We start from the raw sequence: 11,597 nt of genomic DNA on the forward strand, positions 1-11,597 counted from the left end.
TCACTTATCTATTGCAATGGTCACACAGAACACTAATCTATTGTAATGGTCCCACAGTGACAGTATTAATTATTATGGAGGCTTATTAGAGAAGTAAACATGATAAAACCCATCATAAGAAAATATTGTCTATAGTTCTTCTGTCCACAGCAGCATATCTCATCTCAGCCATGTAAACAGGAACATTTCTTTGTATTTCTCAGTTTCTCAACTGCATCACACTTTAGCCTCTCTTCTGCTCTGGCAATTGTTTTAAAACTCCTTTACCATTTATAAGGGTCCAAAGGGCTTTCAACACTGCAAGTCAGCCATGTGCCCAGTAGCACTCAGCTTGACTTGTCTGGACTGGGAAGTCCACTGTTCTGCCTCATGATATCTATTGCTGCTATGGATCCTTCTTTGTGGTCTCAGCTGCTGCTACTTCTGCATGAAGAAATCATGGTTGTTCCTGAAGCCTTCTGCTGGTTGTGCGATTCTCTATTCTGCTTCTGAAGTGGAGCGACAGAACTAATCAATTCTATTGCAGGTTCACATACCATTTTTACACAGTCCCACCCAATCACTTCCCTATTTGTCCATCATTTTGTCACATTATGACTTGCATATTGCTGTGATGCTTTACTCTATCTCACCAATATTTGAAATATTAACAGGTTCACCCAAAGTAGACAGGATTTTGCAGAGCTTCCAAACTAAGAGCAGATAACAATGAATAAATAGGTTGACGACTTTTGAGTGACTGGCCACTGGAAACCTTATGAAAGTACTGGAATAGTGTCTGAGATCCTGAAAATCTTACTAATAATTATAGAGCATTGTCATATATGGTGAAAGGAACTCAAAACATCAGGTTAGAAGCACTCAAACTATAAGTGATGGAGAACTATAAACTTCTCAAAGTAGAATTAATTCAGCCAGCTCAAAATGAGAAGACACATCTGCAAACATCTGTTAATAATTGGAATGAGGAAAATGTGAAGTCATCAAAAATGAAATAGAAAGTATAAAGATCAATATCCTAGGTATTAGTGACCTTTGACTTAGACAATCATATGGTTTTCTTGCCAAGGATAAAAAATTCAAGTTGAATGATGTCACATTAATCTTCAAAAGTACTTTTCAACATCTTTCTTGAAATACAATAACACAATATCAGTACATATATAGGGAATCCAGTCAATATAAATATTCAAATTTACACTTCAACCACTAAAGCCAGTGTGATCCTTGGGTTTATTATGCCAACTAGGCCAATAGGAAAATGTGGAGGGGTTTAATCAGATGGCAGCTTGATTGGAGTATGACCAAAATAAATAAAGACAGCTAGCATCCCATCTTCCTCTTGTTCCCTGTTGATCAAATCAGCATGCTGCTGGTTCAGCTAGATCTCTGCCTCAACCGGTGTGCTACACTACATTTGGGCCAAGTCAACCCAAGGATCATGTGGGTAGAGCATGAAGCTCCTTTGAGACCTGCTTGCCATGCTGCTGGTGTGTGCATTGCTTGAGCATGTGGCTGGTGGATCCTGTCACAGTGCTTCAGTTCCAGATCCCAGTGGAGCCTGCTTCACCAAGCTCATGAGCTACTGACTGCTGTTGGCCCACCTTCTCTCTTCTGCCTGGGGGCAGACTCTGCCTGCCTTACCTGAGGGAAGATTCTATTATCTGCTTCCTTGACCTTGGTTCAAGCAGTCCAAATGCGTTGAAGGACTTCCAATATCTTAACTGTTCCATTAAAATGAGTTGAACTGAGCCCTCTGTACTGATGTGTGAGCTAATTAGCTTTTATATTCTTTATCGCTTTATAAACTTATCATCTGCATAAACTCATTAGTGTCCTGGTTTGCGTTCGCTAGAGAAACCTGCCTAATTCAGCCAGTAATGAACAAAATGAAGATTTTTACTTTTTCCATCTGAAATTCATCAAATATGCAATCAAGGTGCACTGATAATTATTTATGATTGTAATGCAAAAGTTGGAAACAATGAGGAAGGAACAGTAATTGGAAGATATGGATGTGGTGATAAAAATGTACCTGGAGGTATCTTTTTCCGACAACACAAACAAAAACTATACAAGTGGGCTTCATGAGACAGAAAATCAGAAATCAAATTAACTACATCTGAAGAGAAAGAAAATAGAGAAGCTCAGTATCAACAGTCAAAAAGAGGCCATAGGTGACTGTGAAACGAAGTATCAATTGTTCATATGTAGTTAAATTTGAAGCTGAAGAAAAGTGAAACAGGTCCACAAGAGAAAATACACAACCTTGAGTATGCCACCCTGAATTCTAAGAACATCTCAAGATTAGATTTGACTCATTGAACACTAATGACAGGAAAACCCTAATGAGTGTGGGACTACATCAAGAACATCACACTTGAAGGAAACAAAATGCCATTATTAAAAAAGCACAACAATAAAGAGAAATCGAAGCGGATGTCAGATGAGGCTCTGAAACTTTCTCTTAAATGTACAGTAATTAAATCAAAGTGGTAGAAATAATGAAGCGAAATAGCTGAATAGAAAATTTCAAACACAGTGCATTACTTACCTCGACTCTTAGCTTGTCGGGGACGGTGACCGGAGCCCACAGCCCGCACCAGTCGCATTCCCCTTCGTCTCCTGACACGTCGCCAGCATGCGTGAGTGCATCTCCATCCACGTTGGCCAGGCTGGTGTCCAGATCAGCAATGCCTGCTGGGAGCTCTACTGTCTGGAACACGGCATCCAACCTGATGCCCAGTGACAAGACCATTGGGGGAGGGGATGACTCCTTCAACACCTCCTTCAGTGAGACAGGCGCTGGCAAGCATGCACCCAGGGCAGTGTTTGTAGACCTGGAACCCACAGTCATTGAGGAAGTTCGCACTGGCACCTACCGCCAGCTCTTACACTCTGAGCAGCTCATCACAGGCAAGGAGGATGCTGACAACGACTATGCCCGTGGGCACTACACCATCGGCAAGGAGATCATCGACCTGGTCCTGGACAGAATCCGCAAGCTGGCTGACGAGTGCACAGGTCTCCAGGGCTTCTTGGTTTTCCACAGCTTCGGTGGGGGCACCGGTTCCGGGTTCACATCCCTGCTGATGGAACGCCTCTCAGTTGATTATGGCAAAAAGTTCAAGCTGGAGTTCTCCATCTACCCCGCCCCCCCCCCAGGTGTCCACAGCTGTAGTTGAGCCCCACAACTGCATCCTCACCAGCCACACCACCCTGGAGCACTCAGACTGTGCCTTCATGGTAGACAATGAGGCCATCTACGACATCTGTCGCAGGAACCTCGATATCGAGCGCACAACCTATACCAACCTTAACCACCTGTTTAACCAGATCGTGTCCTCCATCACTGCTTCCCTCAGATTTGATGGTGCCCTGAATGCAGATCTGACAGAATTCCAGACCAACCTAGTGCCCTACCCTCGCATCCACTTCCCTCTGGCCACATATGCCCTTGTCATCTCTGCTGAGAAAGCTTACCATGAACAGCTTTCTGTAGCAGAGATCACCAATGCTTGCTTTGAGCCAGCTAACCAGATGGTGAAATGTGACCCCCGCCATGGTAAATACATGGCCTGCTGCCTGTTGTACCATGGTGACGTGGTTCCCAAAGATGTCAATGCTGCCATTGCCACCATCAAGACCAAGCGCAGCATACAGTTTGTGGATTGGTGTCCCACTGGCTTCAAGGTTGGCATTAATTACCAGCCTCCCACTGTGGTCCCTGGTGGAGACCTGGCCAAGGTGCAGCAAGCTGTGTGCATGCTGAGCAACACCACAGCCATTGCTGAGGCCTAGGCTTACCTGGACCACAAGTTTGACCTGATGTATGCCAAGCGTGCCTTTGTCCACTGGTACGTGGGTGAGGGGATGGAGGAAGGAGAGTGCTCTGAGGCCCGGGAGGACATGGCTGCCCTGGAGAAGGACAATGAGGAGGTGGGGGTGGATTCTGTTGAAGGAGAGGGTGAGGAGGAAGGAGAGGAGTACTGATTCCTTTTGAACCTGCAGTATGTCAATACTCCAGCTTGTTAACTGATAGACAAATCTTTCAGGCTAGAGTGTCTTCACTATCATCTCTGATCATGTCTTAATTTTCCATGTGTATCTATTATTTTTTCCATCATGTCTCAAAATTAAAAGTATTCTAAAAGAAAAAAAAAGAAAATTTCAAACAATAGCTGGATAAAAAAATAAAGTATTATACTGAATTGTTCAAAGACTTAGAGTTATAAAACCAAAATAAAGATTATGCTTAATACATCTCACGTTTAAAGAGTTGAAAAATACATCCCAGTTTCCATCTTCTTTTGGAAACATTATGAATGCAAAATATTGAATAATGCAGAAGAATCAAAAGAAGATGGAAGGAATACACAGTCACTGTAACCAAAAAAACTAGTAGCATTTCACCAGTTCAGTACAGATCCATATGAACAAGAACCAATGGTACTGAAGGAATTAGTCCAAGCTTCCATGAAGGTATCAGCCAAAAACAAGTTTCCAGTAACTTAAGGAATATCAACTGAAATGTTACAGCAAGCTGATGAAGCACTAGATACATTGAATCACCTACTCCAAGAAATTTGGAAGACAGTTACTAGGCCAACTGAATGGCCAAAATATTGGTTTTTACCCATTTCAATGAAAAGTGACACAACCAAATGTGGAAATTATTGAATAATACCATTAATATCATGTGGAATTATAACTTTGCTGGGGATAATTCAACAACAGTAGCACCAGTTAACTTACCAGGAGCTACTAGAAATTCAAAGGGATTCAGAAGACATGGAATGAGAAATATCATTGCTGAAGTCAGCTGGATATTGGCTGAAAAGAGAGGATATCAGAAATAAGTTCATTTGTGTTTTATTAATGACGGGAAAACCTTCAACCGCACGTTGTTATAGCAACAGCACTAAACAGGCTGGGTTCTGCACCGTCCTCACAATTGTTCCCTTTGGGCCCATTGTTGCCTCCACTGGGCTGTCACAGCAACTAAGTATAACACAGAAAAAATGCGATTTCTGGAAAACTGCATTTTGCTTATGTGGAAATTGCACATGGACAACAAGGCAGTCTTTCAAATAAAACAACACCCTACTGAGTACTTTAAAATTGAGAAAGATGTGCATCAGACTGGAATCGTCTCATATTTATGCAATCTGTATGATGAGAACATATGGTCTGAGAAACTGTACTACAGGAGGTTTAGAGAAGTGGTTCTCAACCTTCATAATGCCGTGACCCTTTTATACAGTTTCCCATGTGGTGGTGACCCCCAACTATAAAATTATTTTCTCTGCTACTTCATAACTGTAATTTTGCTACTCTTATGAATCATCATAATGTAAATATCTGATATGCAGGAGGTATTTTAATTGTTGCAAATTGAACATAATTAAAGCATAGTGATTAATCACAGAAACAATATGTAATTATTTATTGTGAAATACTTATTTCTCTTTTAAAAAATACTTATTTCTAATTACAAATAGATGAAATTGTGTGTTGAAGCATGGTGTAGCATGCTTCATGCCAGGTACTTGTATGTGGGCTTCTCTGCATGTGGGCAGTTCTGCCTGGAGATGGATAGAGGAGAGGTGTCTCCATTCCTAACCCCATCAGAAATATGTGTTTTCCAATGGTCTGAGGCTACCCCTGTGAAAGTGTCATTCAACCCCTACAGGAGTCCCGACGCACAGGTTGAGAAACACTGGTTTTGAGAAAGGCTTTTTAACAACCAGCACTATGTATATGGTACAACCTTGCTTGCTGAAGCCAGGAGAACTTGATTGTAATTGAATCTAAAGAAATCCCAACTCTTCTGGACCAGTAGATAAAGCAAACTGAACTCACTCCCATCCAGTCAATTTTGAATCCTAGTGACCCTATAGGACAGAGTAGACCTGGCCTTGTGTGATTCTGATACTGAAACACTTTATAGGCGTATAAAGTCTCATCTTTCTCCCAAAGATCTGGCTGATAGTTTTGAACTGTGAACTTAGCAGTTAGCAGCCCAACACATAACCGCTCTACCACCATGGCTCCTTCTGGAGCAGTAGGAAGCATCATGATCAATGGAGAAAAGATTGATGTCAAGGATTTCCTCTTGCTTGGATACCCAGTGATTAGGAATAGAATCAGTAGTGAGATCAAATGATGTATTAAAATGGAAAAATCTACAACATAAGACCTCTTTAATACATTGAAGAACAAGGATGTTATTCTAAATATAAGCTTGTGCCTGATCCAAGCCGGGGTATTTTCAATCACTTCAAATGCATGTGAGGTTTGACACTGAATAAAGACCAAAGAAGGATCTATGGATTTTGATTATGGTGCTAGAATAGAATTCTGAAAATACCACGAACTGCCAAAGATGAACAGGTCTATATCAGAAGAGATTCATTCTACTGTATATAGGCACTTTGATGCCACATAACAATAACAAAAAATTCCAATTATTTGCTGGGAGTTACAAAACCTATGGATACTAAGAAATACCATTGAAATGCATTACTACATTAGTGGTGCATAGAAGTAATACAAATTGGAAAAGAGATGTAAAGTCTTGGAATTTTGAGGAAAAGGAAAGCATTTAAGATGTTTTCATTTTTTACCACAATGAGTAAATAATTCTGACAAGTACTGAGGTGTTAGATAGCTGGCAATAAAGATATTTAGGAATGCACTCTAATTTAACACTAGCTGTGATGTTAATTCAATGAGTTTCATGTGAGTGTTGCATGGTTTCATGTGAGTGTTGGCCTAGGAAGGTTAAAATTCATGGTTTCTCCCCATTTATTTGTAACTTCCTTAAATTAATACATAACTCTAATTCCATGAAAATAAACACTCATGCAATTTCTAAGCCTGCCCTCGACAGAAGTAAAATAAATTCATGGCATTGAAATTAATTATTAATAATGAATAGATTATTCTTAAATGTTAGAAATTATTATATATAAATCTGCATAAAGACTTCTTAGAGACTGTATACTGAGTCTTACCAATACCTCACGAATACAAATATTTTTATGGGAATTGTAAAATTGGGCAGTAATATGTAAGTATTATAAAAAGTATGTATACAAATTAATATTATAGTACCATACCAACAACATGCTTATAACAAAATTAGATTGAAGAATTTATTTAAGACCTGCTGTTGCAAAGGAGTATGATATTAATAAATTCAATGGAGTAACAAATATTTCCAGGGTAGCTAAGAACCACATACCACTTTCCTCCCTACAGCTCAAGGCTCAGATGGAGCTCTCTCAGAGTGACTTCATTGGGCAATAACGTCCATCAGAGCTTTGAAACCTGTGTGTTGTTGATGACGGAGCTCCACATGTAGTGCAGGGTCTATGCCACAGCACATACTAAACAAGCAATATTTGGAGGATTACAGTTATAGAGCTCCTTTACTTTTAATTAAAATGAAAACTCTAATTAAAGTTTTCAGGCTGTTCAGCACATCAATTCTCTTGGCAAGTTTCTATTTGTTTTTCATTTATGTGTTAGTTTTTTTCCCTTCTAATCTTATGTATGTTTTCTTATTCTGTTCTCTCATCTCACACTTTCATGTTTTGAAGTAATATGTTGTCTTTTCATAGCATCTCTTCACATTGCACTCATCTGTCTCTGAGATATGATGACTCAGTTGTACAACTTTTCAGAGTGATTTCCCTGGATTTATCCCTAAGTGTTTCTATCAATTTCTTGGTGAAAAGTCTCATATCATTTCAGGATCATATCTGTTTACCTCCTTTCATTACTATCATTTCAGATTTTCAGAAGTATTATTCAGGGCATGTTCTAAACTTTATATTAGGAATTTTACACAGCTCAGCAATAGACATTGCAGGTTTTTGATTCCACAATTGTCACTTAGCAAATTTGCTATATTTTAACTATGATTACTATGGGACAAATTCAGATGGTATCATATACTTTTCGTTAGTTTAGAATAGACTTGAGTAAAGTAAGTACATCAGTGTATTTTATTTCATCATCTTTACACATATGCTAAGATCTATTTGTGTAATCTTGCAATTTAAAGATCTATACCATTTACTTATCTTTTCAAAAGGTTCTTAGTACTTTCTTCATGAGGCCAAAACTTTGAACTCTTTTTTAAAAAACATTTTATTAGGGGCTCATACAACTCTTATTACAATCCTTAGATATACATACACCAATTATATAAACCACATCTGTACATTCTTTACCCTAAACATTTTTTTTACATTTTATTAGGGGCTCATACAACTCTTATCACAATCCATACATATACATACATCAATTGTATAAAGCACACCCATACATTCTTTGCCCTAATCATTTTCAAAGTATTTGCTCCCCCACTTAAGCCCTTTGCATCAGGTCCTCTTTTTTTCTCCCTCCCTCCCAGCTCTCCCCTCCCTCATGGGCCCTTGATAATTTATAGATTGTTCTTTTGTCATATCTTCAACCTATCCGGAGTCTCCCTCCCCCTCTTCTCTGCTGTCCATCTCCCAGGGAGGAGGTCACATGTGGATCCTTTGAATCAGTTCCCCCTTTCCAACCCACTCACCCTCCACTCTCCCAGCGTCGCCCCTCACACCCCTGGTCCTGAAGGTGTCATCCACCCTGAATTCCCTGTGCCTCCAGCTCCCATATGCACCAGTGTACAACCTCTGCCCTATCCCAGTGCTGCAAGGTAGAATTCGGATCATGGTAATGGGCTGGAGGAAGCATGCAGGGTCTGGGGGAAAGCTGTGTTCTTCATAGGTACTACATTGCACCCTGACTGACCCATCTCCTCTCCTAAACCCCTCTGTGAGGGGATCTCCAGTGGCTGACAAATGGGTCTCGGGTCTCCACTCTGCACTTCCCCCTTCATTCACTATGGTGTGTGTGTGTATATATACACACACACACACACACACACACACACATGTATATATATACCATATATATGTATATATATGGTGTGTATATATATATATGCATATATATATTCTTTTTTTGTTTTTTGCATGTTGCCTTATACCTGGTACCTCTGGCACCTCGTGATAGCACAGGCTGGTGTGCTTCTTCCATGTGGGCTTTGTTGCTTCTGAGCTAGATGGCCGCTTGTTTATCTTCAAGCCTTTAAGACCCCAGACACTATCACTTTTGATAGCCGGGCACCATCAGCTTTCTTCACAACATTTACTTGTTCACCCGCTTTGGCTTCAGCTGTTGTGTTGAGAAGTAAACTTTGAACTCTTATAGGGCCAACACAAACACAGGACACATTTTGGGAAACTTATGTTTGACATTGGTGTTTTTGTTTATTTTAAATTTATTATGTTACCTCTTAACAATCCTATTATACATCTAATTAATCTGAATGGACAGGTAAAATATGTATGAGAAGTTAGGCATTGAAGGGCCTAATCTTTCCTGGAAGATGCAATTGCTGGTAGCTCCTGAGGACTCAGACTAGTACACTAGTGTTCTCAAAAAATGAATTGTCAAATGCATCAGCAATCATGAAGTATGCTCTTTCATATGATTTAGATAAAATATGGCACTGTGAGAAGGGCCTCCCTAGTAGAGAATGTTCAATGAATAGATTAAAACTGGGAATAGTGTTAGGCTTTACATAAATGAGATTTTATAAGGAATACTAGTGTTAAGGAATGGAAGAGAAATCTCTCTCTGTCTTTAGGTACGGTTGCTTTCTTTTGCAATTTTTTCCTTTTAAGTATTTATATTTTTAGAACAAAGAATAAGGATATGAGGTCTGTATTCTTCAGAACAATATACCAATATTAGAAGAAGATACTTGAATGCACCATTTTGGTCAATATCACTACCTAATCATTTTATCCTTTGCCTCAACTCCAGGGAGAGCAGAGTATATTAGACATGGATAACTTCACCATTATCACAGAATACCTCCTTATGGATATCACAAGCTCCGGGGAGTTTCAAGTCTTGATAGGTCTGCTTTTCTTAGTAATTTACCTGGGAGCCATTGCTGGAAATCTTTTGACTGTTACTGTCATTGTGACAGACACACATCATCATTCCCCAATGTACTTCTTTATAGCCAACTTATCCTTTTTAGATTTTTGCTATATTTCAGTAACTGTTTCTAAATCAATTGTGACTTCTCTGATGGACAGTAAGTTGATTTCTCTCATAGAATGTGTGGCTCAAACTTTCCTGTTTATCCTATTTGGAACCACAGAGTTTTTTTTTTTCCTTGTGGCCATGTCCTATGATTGCTATGTTGCCATTTGTCACCCTCTGCATTATCTGCTCATCATCACCCCCGGCTGTGCACACAGATCACAGGTGCCCTGTGTGCCAGTGGCCTGGTCTATTCTGCTATCCACACAGGCACTGTATTCAGACTGCCCTTCACAAAATCAAATATAATTCACCAGTTTTTCTGTGACATCCCTCCAATCCTGAGCATTTCCTCCCAGTCTGTGCAGTTTTCAGAGACAGTAGCGCTGGCTGTAAGTTCTTGTATGATCTTGCTCTGTTTTGTAGTCTTATTCTCCTCATACGTCAGCATCTTTTCTACTGTGCTCCAAATGCAGTCTGTGGAAGCCCGGAACAAAGCCTTATCTACGTGCTCCCCTCAAATAGCTATTTTCATTTTATTCATAATTTCTGTACTCTTTGCTTGTTTGAGCCCCATATCCAATGCATCAACTCTCCAAAGCCTCCTCAGAGCCATGTTTTATTCTATGGTGTCCCACTTGATAAACCCTGTTATCTTTAGCCTAAGGAGCCTAAGAGGGCTCTCGGCAGAATGTTTAAGAGATCTTCACGGACATTCTAGAGAGTGTATTTTTATTTGTTGTTTTTTAAAATGAAAATATGATTTCAATAACCACAATGAAAGAAATAATGTGTGTAAAATATAACCTCAAAATTCATATCAAGTCAAATGTACTAATTTTGTTATTTTGATTAAGATTGCATGTAAATAATTTAGCCATGTTTACTTATTAGAGCAAGAAGTTTACTTAACTAAAATGAACTATTGCTTCCTCTAACCACTATGTTAAAAGGCTAGATATTATGTATTGTATGCTAGATGTGTGATGTTGACTTACTGGAAATTATTTTAAGTGAGCAAAAAATCAACAAAAGTACATTATTTTTTTATGTTCACATTCATTTGATTTGCCTGGTAAAGATGGAATGAAATTAATGTATATTTAATTGTAAATGTATTCCTAAATTTCTTTTAATTTTCACCATGTAGTAAAGCTTGATTTTTTAAGAGGAGAAAAATGAGACTTTCTACACTTATAAAGATTTACAGTCTCAGATACCCCAGTAAGAGATCCTCTCTGTCCTATAGGGTCACTATGAGGTGCAATTAGATGGCAGTGTGTTTTTTTGCTTTTGTTTTTGCTGTTTTTTGGTTTGAGAATATTAGTTATTATTTTTGTGATTTCCAATTAATTTTGGCACACATATACTTCACTCTATTTATCTGTACTTTAGTATGAATGTGTACATATGAGTATAAAAAGTATAATTTTTCTTGGTTATCATGTAGAGGAATAAAGTTGCAAAAGTCTTTTCATATTCAA

At 39.0% G+C, this 11,597-nt stretch overlaps 1 pseudogene; it reads left to right on the plus strand.

Annotated features, from left to right (window-relative positions):
- The first annotated feature begins 2,641 nt into the window (after window positions 1–2,641).
- Window positions 2,642–4,018, plus strand: LOC142441267 (tubulin alpha-1B chain-like; annotated as a pseudogene).
- Window positions 4,019–11,597: the final 7,579 nt, after the last annotated feature.

The sequence above is a fragment of the Tenrec ecaudatus genome, chromosome 2, assembly GCF_050624435.1.
Source record: "Tenrec ecaudatus isolate mTenEca1 chromosome 2, mTenEca1.hap1, whole genome shotgun sequence".
NCBI lineage: Eukaryota > Metazoa > Chordata > Mammalia > Afrosoricida > Tenrecidae > Tenrec > Tenrec ecaudatus.